This window comes from Papio anubis, chromosome X (assembly GCF_008728515.1).
Source record: "Papio anubis isolate 15944 chromosome X, Panubis1.0, whole genome shotgun sequence".
In the NCBI taxonomy this organism is placed as follows: Eukaryota; Metazoa; Chordata; class Mammalia; order Primates; family Cercopithecidae; genus Papio; species Papio anubis.
Window position 1 is genome coordinate 104,576,249 of NC_044996.1, and position 11,350 is coordinate 104,587,598.

The following is an 11,350-nucleotide window of genomic DNA, read 5'->3' on the forward strand; positions in this document are numbered from 1 at the left end:
TGTGATAATTTTTTAAAATATTTAAGTCACTTACAGTTAAATTACATAAACACACAAATAGTGCACCAAATAAGATTTTGAAGTCCTTTATGTTTGGTGCTAAGAGTCAAACTCTTGTCTTGTCTTTATCTATGATGACTGCAAATTTTACAGAGGGTAATAGAGGAAGAATCTTCCTTAAATCAATCATGGGTAAATACTCACATCTGTCTATATTAGGTGCCAGGATTGACTTTGAAAGTGTCAAAGGGTGTATCTCTCTCCCTCTTCTAGTGACTTGTCACCATGCCTGAAGTCACACCATTAGATGCCTTTTCTCTTAGTCTTATAGGTTTTTTGCTCTTTAGGAGCCCCTTTACTATTTTTTTAAAGTTTTTTTTTTGAGACAGAGTCTCACTATGTCGCCCAGGCTGGAGTGAAGTGGTGCAATCATGGCTCACTGCAACATCCGCCTCCCGGGTTCAAGTGATTCTCCTGCCTCAGTCTCCTAAATACCTGGGATTACAGGTGCCGTAACCACACCTGGCTAATTTTTGTGTTTTTTAGTAGAGATGAGATTTCACCATGTTGGCCAGACTGATCTCAAACTCCTGACCTCAGGTGATCTGCCTGCCTCGGTCTCCCAAAGTGCTGGGATTACAGGATTGAACCGCCACGCCAGCCCCCCTCTACCTTTTTTTTTTTTTTTTGGCAGTTTTTATGGTTTTCTTTAAACACAAAACACGCACATGAGCTGCCTATTCATTTTCTTTGCTGCGCAGTATGCATTGAGGTTGGTGACTCTGATGGCCAGCTGGGCTGCTCTTTCCACGATGGCCTTGCAGTTCTTGGAAGAAACACGGTGAGCAATCTTAGCACAGTAAGATTTGTTGCACATCACCAGCACTTCCAGCTCCTCGATGTCATGGAGCAGGAATTCCCGGAAACCACTGGGCAGCATGTGCTTTGTTTTTTTGTTGCTCCCCTAACCAACATTGGGCATCAAGATCTGGCCCTTAAACCTTCTACAAACCCTATTGTCAATACCTCTGGGTTTCTGCCAGTTAGGCTTCATTTTGACATATCAGTCTGACTGGTACAGGATGAACTTCTTAGTTCTCTTTTTGACAATCTTGAGTTTCACAAGGGGTCTGAGGGCAGCTGTGATGCCAAGGAGGAGATGGCTGCCACCTCTGTAGGCAGCGCTGAGGAAGAGAGAATATTCTCTACTATTTTATTTTATTGTTTCACTTTTGGAGACAGAGTCTTGCTCCATTGCCCAGGCTGCAGTGCAGTGGCACGATCATGGCTCACTACAGCCTCGACCTCCTAGGCTCAAATGTTCCTCCTGGGATTACATGTGTGAGCCACCATGCCAGGCCCATTTCTTTTTAAATTAAGCATTTTATCATGCCTGTAATCCCAGCACTTTGGGAGGCTAAGGCAGGTTGATCACCTGAGATCAGGAGTTTGAGACCAGCCTGGCCAACATGGTGAAACCCTGTCTCTACTGAAAATACAAAAAAAAAAAAAAAAAAATTGGCCGGGAATGATGGCCAAACACCTGTAATCCCAGCTACTCGGGAGGCTGAGGCAGGAGAAATGCTTGAACCCAGGAGAGAGAGGTTGCGGTGAGCTGAGATTGCACCACTGCACTCCAGCCTGGGCAACAAGAGCAAACCTCTGTCTCTAAATAAATAAAATAATAAATTAATTAAGCATTTTATTTTGAGCTAATGATAAATTCACATGCAGTTGTAAGAAAAAGTATAGAGACATTTCCATATATCCTTTACCCAGTTTCCCCAATGGTAATATCTTGCAAAACTTTAGTACAATAACACAAGCAGGATATTGACACCATTACATTGTCAATACAGGTACAGAACATTTCTGTCATCACAAGGATTCCCTCATGTTGCCCTTCTATGGCTACACTCCTCTCCCATCTCACCTTGATCCCTGGCGACCACTAATCTGTTATCCACTTCTGTGATTTTGTCAAGAAAGTTACAGAAATGGAATCATACAGTATATAGCCTTTCCTTTCTTTCATTTTCTTTCTTTCTTTCTTTTTTTTTTTTTAGAAGCAGGGTCTCATTCTGTCACCCAGGCTGGAGTGCAGTAGCTTTGACCTTCTGGGCTCAAGCAATCCTCCTGTCGTTGCCTCCTGAGTATCTGGACTACAGTGCACACCAGCACACCTGATTATTTTTAAAATTTTTTTGTAGAGATAGGGTTTCACTGTGTTGCCCAGACTGATCTTGAACTCCTTGAACTCCTGGCCTTAAGCGATTTTCCCACCTTAGCCTCCCAAAGTGCTAGGATTACAGGTGTGAGCCACTGTGCCCAGTCAGGTTTTTTTTTTTTTAACTATTGAGTTTTCAGAGTTCTTTACAGATTCCTTATACCAGTCCTTTGCTGGATAATTGGTTTACAAGTATTTTCTCCCAGTTTGTAGCTTGTCTTTTTATCTTCTTAGCAGAATCTTTCCCAGAGGAAAATTTTTAAATTTTGATGAGGTCCAACTTATCAATTTTTCACTTATGGCTTGTGCTTTTGATGTTAAGTCTAAGATCCCTTTGCCTCTGCCTAACCCCCCACAATTTTCACCTATATTATTTTCTAAAGGTTTTCTAGTTTCGTGTATTACATTTAAGTTGGTGATCCACTTGAGTTAATTGTTCATAAAGAGTAAGATTTAGGTCAAGGTTCATTTTTCTGCCTATGGATGTCCAATTGCTCCAACATCATTTGTTGAAAAATCTTTATTTTCTCCATTTAGCTGTTGCACACCTTTGTCAAAGGTCATTTCACCATACTTGTGTGGGTCTATTTATGGGTTCTATGTCCTATTCTATTGATCTATGTGTCTTTCCCTCCACCAATAACACACAGTCCTAATTACTGTAGCTATATGATAAGTCTTGAAATTGGGTATAGTAATTCCTCCCACTTTATTCCTCTTTAAATTTTGTTTTTATTGAGGCTGGGCATGGTGGCTCACGCCTGTAATCCCAGCACTTTGGGAGGTTGAGGTGGGTGGATCACCTGAGGTCAGGAGTTGGAGACCAGCCTGGCCAACATGGTGGAACCCCATCTCTACTAAATACAAAAAGTTAGCCAGAGGTGGTGGCACATGCCTGTAATCCCAGCTTCTTGGGAGGCTGAGGCAGGAGAATCGCTTGAACCCGGGAGGTGGAGGTTGCAGTGAGCCGAGATTGCGCCATTGCACTCCAGCCTGAGCAACAAGAGCGAAACTCCATCTCAAAAAAAAAAAAAAAATTGTTTTCACTAGTCTAATTCTTTACCTTTCCATATAAATTTTAGAATAATCTTGTGTATATCTGTAGAAATTCTTGCTGGGATTTTGATAGTATTTACATAAAACCTGTATATCAACTGACGTCTTTACTATGTTGAATCTTCTAATCTGTGAACATAGTATATTTCTCCAGATATTTAAATCTTTTATTTCTTTCATCAACATTTTTGTAGTTTTCACCGTACAAGTCCTATATATGTTTTTTCATTTTTATCGTGTTTAAATATACATAAAATTTATCATTTTAACCTTCTTTTATTTTTCTGAAATAAGATCTTGCTCTGTCACCCAGGCTGGAGTACAGTGGCGTGATCACAGCTCAATACAACCTCCACCTCCTGGGTTCAAGCTATCCTGCCACCTCAGCCTACCTAGGAGCTGGGACCACAGGCACACACCACCACGCCTGGCTAATTTTTGTATTTTTTTTGTAGAGACAGGGTTTTGCCATGTTGCCCAGGCTGGTCTCAAACTCTTGGACTCAAGTGATCTACTTGCCTCAGCCTCCCAAAGTGTTGGGATTACAGGCGTGAGCCACTGCACCTGGGCTTAACCATTTTTAAGTGTACAGTTCGGTGGCATTAAATATATTCACAATGTTGTGCAACCATCATTACCTTCCATCTCCATAATTCTTTTCATCATGTAAAACTGAAACTCTATACCTATTAAACACTCTCCCAGCCCCTGGCAGCTACCATCTGTCTTTTTCTATGATTTTGACTATTCTAAGTACCTCATATAAGTGGAATTATATAGTATTTGTCTTTTTATGACTGGTTTATTTCACTTAGCATAATGTCTTCAAGGTTTGTCTGTGTTGTAGCATGTGCCAGAATTTCCTTCCTTTTTAAGGCTAAATAACATTCCATTGTAATGGATAGACCACATTTTGCTTACCCATCTATCTGTTGATGGACATTTGGATTGCTTCTACATTTTAGCATTTGTGAATAATGCTGCTATAAACATGGGCATATAAATATCTCTTCAGGACCCTGCTTTCAATTCTTCTGGGTATATACCCAGAAATGGAATTGTTGAATCATATGACAATTATATTTGTAATTTTTAAAGAAAATGCCACGCTGTTTTCCACAGTGACTGTATCATTTTATATTCCCACCAACAGTGTATAAGGGTTCCAATTTCTTTTTTTTTTTTTTTTTTTTTGAGACGGAGTCTCGCTCTGTCGCCCAGGCTGGAGTGCAGTGGCGCAATCTCAGCTCACTGCAACCTCCGTCTCCCAGGTTCAGGTGATTCTCTTGCCTCTGCCTCCTGTGTAGCTGGGACCACAGGCACATGCCACCATGCCTGACTAATTTTTGTATTTTTAGTAGAGACGGGGTTTTTCCATGTTGGCCAGGCTGGTCTCAAACTCCTGACCTCAGGTAATCCACCTACCTTGGCCTCCCAAAGTGCTGGGATTACAGGCATGAGCCACTGCACCCAGCCCTACTTTCTGTTTTTTTAAGTAGGAACCACCCTAATAGGTGCGAGGTGTTACATCATTGTAGTTTTGATTTGCATTTCCCAAATGATTAATGATATTGAGCATCTTTTCATGTGCTTATCGGCCATCTATATATCTTCTTTGGAGAATGTTATGTTTTGTTCTGAATTATTGTAAATGATATTTTATTTTCAATTGTGAAAATGTTTACATGTTCATTGCCAGTATATAAAAATAAAATTGATTTTTAATGTTATTCTTGAACACTGTCTTTGCTGAAATCACTTATCAGTTCTAGTAGGTTTTTGTTTTGTTTTGTTTTGTTTGTAAATCCCGTAGGATTTTCTACATATACTACCATGCCATCAACAAATAGGGCCAGTTTGAAATAATTCTTTCCAATCTGTATGCCTTATATTCCTTTTTCTTGCCTTATTGTGCTGGCTAGAACTTCCAGTACTATGTTGAATATGAGTAGTGAGAGTGGCCACTTTCAGCTTCGTCCCTGTCCTAAGGGGAAAGCATTCAGTCTTTTGTTGTTTTTGTTGTTTTTTGAAGGCATCTCCCTCTGTTGCGCAGGCTGGAATGCAGTGGCGCAATCTTGGCTCACTGCAACCTCCTCCTCCTGGGTTCAAGTGATTCTTCTGCCTCAGCCTCCTGAGTAGTTGGGATTACAGGCATGTGCCATCACGCCCAGCTACTTTTTGTATTTTTAGTAGAGACAGGGTTTCACCGTGTTGGCCAGGATGGTCTCAATCTCTTGACCTCATGATCCACCCGCCTTGGCCTCCCAAAGTGCTGGGATTACAGGCGTGAACTACCACGCCTGGCCAGCATTCGGTCTTTTATCATTAAGTATTAAATTAACCATAGGGTTTTTGTAGATGCTCTTTATCAAGTTGAAAAAGTTCCCCTCTAGTCCTAATTTGCTAAGAGTTTTCTGATTATCATAAATGGGTATTGAATTTTGCCAAATGCTTTTCCTTTATCAATTGATATGGTCACATGAGTTTTCTTCTTTAGCTTAGTAATATGGTGAATTCTATTACGTAGTTTTAGCAAATTGAACCAGCCTTGCACCCCAGGAATAAAGTCTACTTTATCATGTTGTATAGTTCTTTTTATATATTGTTGAATTTTATTTGCTAATATTTAGTTAAGAAATTTTGCATGCATATTCATGAGGAAAATTGGTCTGTAATATCTTTTTTTTGTACTGTCTGTGTCTAGTTTTCTTACCAGGATAATAGCTTCATAAAATGAATTGAGAAGTGTTCCATCCTCTTCTATTTTCTAAAGCAGATTGTTTAGAATTAGTTTAATTCTTTTAAATTTGGTAGAATTTTCCAGTGGAATCTTCTGATATTTCTTTTTTTTTGGCGGGGGGTTAAATTACAAATTCAATTTCCTCAATATATAGGGATTCAAACTATATATTTCATATTGGGCGAGTTGTTTTAGTTTTTTTTTTTTTTTTTTGAGACGGAGTCTCGCTCTGTCACCCAGGCTGGAGTACGGTGGCGCGATCTCAGCTCACTGCAAGCTCCACCTCCCGGGTTCCCGCCATTCTCCTGCCTCAGTCTCCCGAGTAGCTGGGACTACAGGCGCCCGCCACCTCGCCCGGCTAGTTTTTTTGTATTTTTTAGTAGAGACGGGGTTTCACCGTGTTAGCCAGGATGGTCTCGATCTCCTGACCTCGTGATCCGCCCGTCTCGGCCTCCCAAAGTGCTGGGATTACAGGCTTGAGCCACCGCGCCCGGCCTAGTTTGTTATTTTTGATTAATTGGTCTATTTCCTCTAAGTTGTCAAACTTATGTGTAGAGTTGTTCATAGTATTCCCTTACTTTCCTTTTGATGTCTGCAGGGTCTATAGTGATAGCCCCTATTTCATTTCTGATATTGGTAATTTATATCTTTTCTCTTTCTTTCTGTCTTTCTTTCTTTCTTTGTCAATCTTGATAGAGATTTGTCAATTTTATTTATGATTTCAAAGAGCAAGCTCTGTGTTTCATTGATTTTCTCTGTTGTTTTGCTGTTTTCAATTTCATTGATTTCTGCTCTTATGTTTATTATGCATCTCCTTCTGCTTGCTTTGGGTTTATTTTGCTTTTCTTTTTCTAATTTTTTTTTCTTATAACCACTACCAGGACCCATTTTTCTAAATTCTTGAGGTATATTCTGCTGTTGTTGAGTAGAGTACTCTATAAATGTTGATTAGATCCTGTTAGTTGATGATATTGTTGAGCTTTTCTATATCCTTGCTGATTTTCTGGCTAGTGGTACTATCAGTTGTTGAGAGAGGGATGTTGACATCTCTAATTGTGAATTTGCGTTATTTCTACTTTCAGCTCTATCAGATCTTGATTCACATACTTTGCTGCTCTGTTACTTAGTGCAAACACATTTAGGAATGCTATGTCCTTTTGGTGTACTGACCCATTTATCACTATATAATGTCCTTTTCTGTCTGTGGTAACTTTCTGTTCTTTGCAGTCTACTTTATCTGATATAATAGAGCTATTCCTATTTTGTCGTGATTAATTCTTGTATTACATATCTTTTTCCATCCTTTTACTTTCAATCTGCCTTTATCATTATATTTGAAATGAGTTTCTTATAGACAGTATATAGCTGGGTCATGCTTTTTGATCCACTCTGCCAAAGTAGTATATTTACACAATTTACATTAAATATAATTATATTTGCTACTTTATTTCTTGTTTTCTGTTTGTTATTTCTCCTTTTCATTTTCTATTTTCTTTCTCCTGCCTTCCATATTGATTTATTTATAGTGTTCTTTAGTATATCTCTTTATTTATTTTTATTAGTTTCTCTAGGAATTACATTATACATACATATCTATCACAGTCTACTTGGGTCATCACTTTGCCAGTTTGAGTGAAGGATAGAAATCTTACCTTTATATCTATTTATTCTTCCCCATTTATATAATTGCCTTGAAGATTTCTTCCAGAGCCTTTTAAAACTATATCAGTGTTATATTTTTTGCTTAAACTGTCAAATATGATTTATAAAACCCAGGAGGAGAAGGAAACTCTATTGTATTTACCCAGATCTTTTGCTTATCATGTTCTCTCTTCCTTTCTCATGCTCCAAGGTTACTTCTTTTATCATTTCCTTTTTGTTTAATGAACTTCCTTTAGCCATTATTTAGAGTAGAGCTGTTGGTAACAAATTATCTTAGTTTCCCTATATTTGAGAATGTCTTGATTTCCCCTTCATTCCTGAAGGATATTTTCACTGGAGATAGAAATGCAGGTTGAGGCTGGGTGTGGTGGCTCACGCCTGTAATCCCAGCACTTTGGGAGGCCAAGGTGGGTAGATCACTTGAGGTCAGGAGTTTGAGACCAGCCTGGCCAACATGGTGAAACCCCATCTCTACTAAAAATACAAAAATTAGCCAGATGTGGTGGCAGGCGCCTGTAGTCCTAGCTACTCGGGAGGCTGAGGCAGGAAAATCATTTGAACCCAGGAGGCGGAGGTTGCAGTGAGCCGAGATTGCACCACTGCCCTCCAGCCTGGGTGGCAGAGCGAGATTCCATCTCAAAAAAAAAAAAAAAGAAAAAAAGAAATGCAGGTTGGCAATTTTTTTCTTTTAGTACTTGAAAGTTATTGTGCCACTTCCTTCTACTCTGTTTCCTAATGTGAAATCCTGTTATTCTGTTGTTTTTCTCCTGCCATGTCATTTCTCTTTTGATGCCTTCATAATTTTTTCTTTGTCCTTAGTTTATAGAAGTTTGATTATATGTTTCTTGGTTTGAATTTCTTTGGGTTTATTCTGTTTGGAGTTCACTCAGCCTCTTGAATCTATAGGTTTATGTCTTTTGCCAAATTTGGGGTGTTTTAGGCATTATTTCTTTGAATACTTTCTTAGCCCTACCCTCTTTATCCTCTCCTTTTGGGTCTTTAGTAATACCAATGCTAGATCTTTTGTTAAAGTCCTACATGTTCCTGAGGTGCTGTTTATTTATTTACTTATTCTATATTTTGTTTGTGTCAAGTGTGCTTGTAATTGTTCATTGCATTATTTTTATGATGGCTGCTTTAAAATTTGTGTCAGAAAATTTTATCTCATGTTTCATCTCAGTGTTGGCATCTAAAGATTATCTTTGTTCATTCAGTTTGAGATTTTCCTTGTTTCTAGTGTAATGAGTGGTTTTTGATTGAAACTTGGACATTTTGGGTATTATGTTATGACTCTGTATCTTATTTAAACCTGATGTTTTAGCTGGCTTTTTGGACACTGCATTGGCAAGGGAAGGGGGTGGGGTGTCCCCTCATTACTGCCAGGTCAGCATAGAAAGTCTATTCAGCCTCTGTTGACATCTTGAGGGGTGTTCTTTATTATTGCTGTGTGGGGTGGGAGTTCTGGCTCCCCACTAGGCCTCCACTGACACCTCAGGGAGAGGATGGCATCAATACTGCAGAGCAATGGTAAAAGTTCTGACTCTCTACTATGCTTCTTCTGATACTACCCAAGCAGCAAGGATGCAGGGTGGAAGTACAGGTTGCCTATGTGGTTTCCTCATCACTACCCAGCAGGGATAAAAGTACTGGCTCCGTATTTGGCCTTCTCTGAAGATATCCCAGTAGGTGGATTAGGGCACTTTGCTATAGCCTGGCAAGTGGAATTCTAGGCTCCCCGCTTGGCCTCGGCTGGTATGAATGAGGATGGGGCTACATTTTTCTTTTTTTTTTCCTGTGGTGTTTAGTCAGAGCAGAGCAGTTTCTGTCTAAAAGTTTTCTCTTCTCTTGTGTTGTTCCTTTCTTGGCCCTTTGGCCAAAAAGAGCAGTTTTTGTCAGGCCTTTTTTAGTCTGCACTTATTGATATTTCCAAGTGCCATCTTCTTCAAAGTCTCCTCCTTTCAAAGAAAGTGCCTCCTTTCAAAGTCTTCTTATGTTTATTTCATATATAATGTCCAGTTTTTCACTGTACTTAGTAGGAGGAGTAAGGAAAAGTATGCCTACTCTATCTTCTTGGAAGCAGAAATTTCTAAGTTTTAAAGATTTGTTATTAAATCATACCATACATATGGAAAAGGGCACATATCTTAAGCATACAGGACAATGAAGCTTTACCAACAATACACCCAACACAACCAATGCCTTGCAGAAGCTTCCTTATGTTCCCTCTGATCACAAGCCCCCCACCCCTGCAAAATTAACCACTATCCTAATTCCTGACAGTATAGATTAGTGCTTTCCATCTTTGTGCTTTATATAATGGACCCCTTTAAAACATGTAAATATCCCTGGGAGATTTGATGTCTGAAGATGTCATTGACCAACACCTTGCAATGAATTAATTTATCATATAATTTTATTTATGTTTAATGCCTATGAAATAGATTGTATTATTAACCTCATTTAAGGTGAGAAAATTGAGGCTCAAAGAAGTTAAATGATTTGTCTAAGGTCACCCAAGTCACAGGCAGAAAGATTTGGCAGCCCCGGAAGAAAGGGACCTTCTTTGTCCACCTGTCCATGCATCAATTTCAGAGAAGAATCTGATTGGCTCTGCTTTAGTCTCCTGACCACTAAATGTCAAAGGCGGGAAAGGACATTGATTGACCTACCCTTCATAGTCATGTGGAGTCAGGGAGGGGATCTTCAAGTGACCCAGAGGAGGGATTGAGAAAGTAAGCTAGACAGACAGAACTTCACTTATCACAGCCCCCAGTGGGAACAAAAACAATTATTCCTATTTCTTGATTTTTGTGGACATGTTAAAATAATCAAAACTCCTGTGTCTTTTTTTCTGCCTCATTCTCTATCCACATACGACTCATTTTAAGAGTTTAGAATCACATTTTGTATAACCTGGACAAAGGGCTAATATCCAGAACCTACAAAGAACTCCAACAAATTTACAAGAAAAAAACAAACAACCCCATCAAAAAGTGGGCAAAGGATATGAACAGACATTTCTCAAAAGAGGACATTCATACAGCCAACAGACATATGAAAAAATGCTCATCATCACTGGCCATCAGAGAAATGCAAATCAAAACCACAATGAGATACCATCTCACACCAGTTAGAATGGCGATCATTAAAAAGTCAGGAAACAACAGGTGCTGGAGAGGATGTGGAGAAATAGGAACACTTTTACACTGTTGGTGGGATTGTAAACTAGTTCAACCATTATGGAAAACAGTATGGCGATTCCTCAAGGATCTAGAACTAGATGTACCATATGACCCAGCCATCCCATTACTGGGGATATACCCAAAGGATTATAAATTATGCTGCTATAAAGACACATGCACACGTATGTTTATTGCAGCACTATTCACAATAGCAAAGACTTGGAATCAACCCAATTGTCCATCAGTGACAGATTGGATTAAGAAAATGTGGCACATATACACCATGGAATACTATGCAGCCATAAAAAAGGATGAGTTTGCGTCCTTTGTAGGGACATGGATGCAGCTGGAAACCATCATTCTTAGCAAACTATCACAAGAACAGAAAACCAAACACTGCATGTTCTCACTCATAGGTGGGAACTGAACAACGAGAACACTTGGACTCAGGAAGGGGAACATCACACACCGGGGCCTATCATG

General features: G+C 39.3%; 1 pseudogene; it reads right to left on the reverse strand.

Moving 5' to 3' along the window:
• Nucleotides 1-737: 737 nt before the first annotated feature.
• LOC101022460 overlaps nucleotides 738-11,350 on the reverse strand; it is a 14,990-nt pseudogene continuing 4,377 nt past the window's right edge.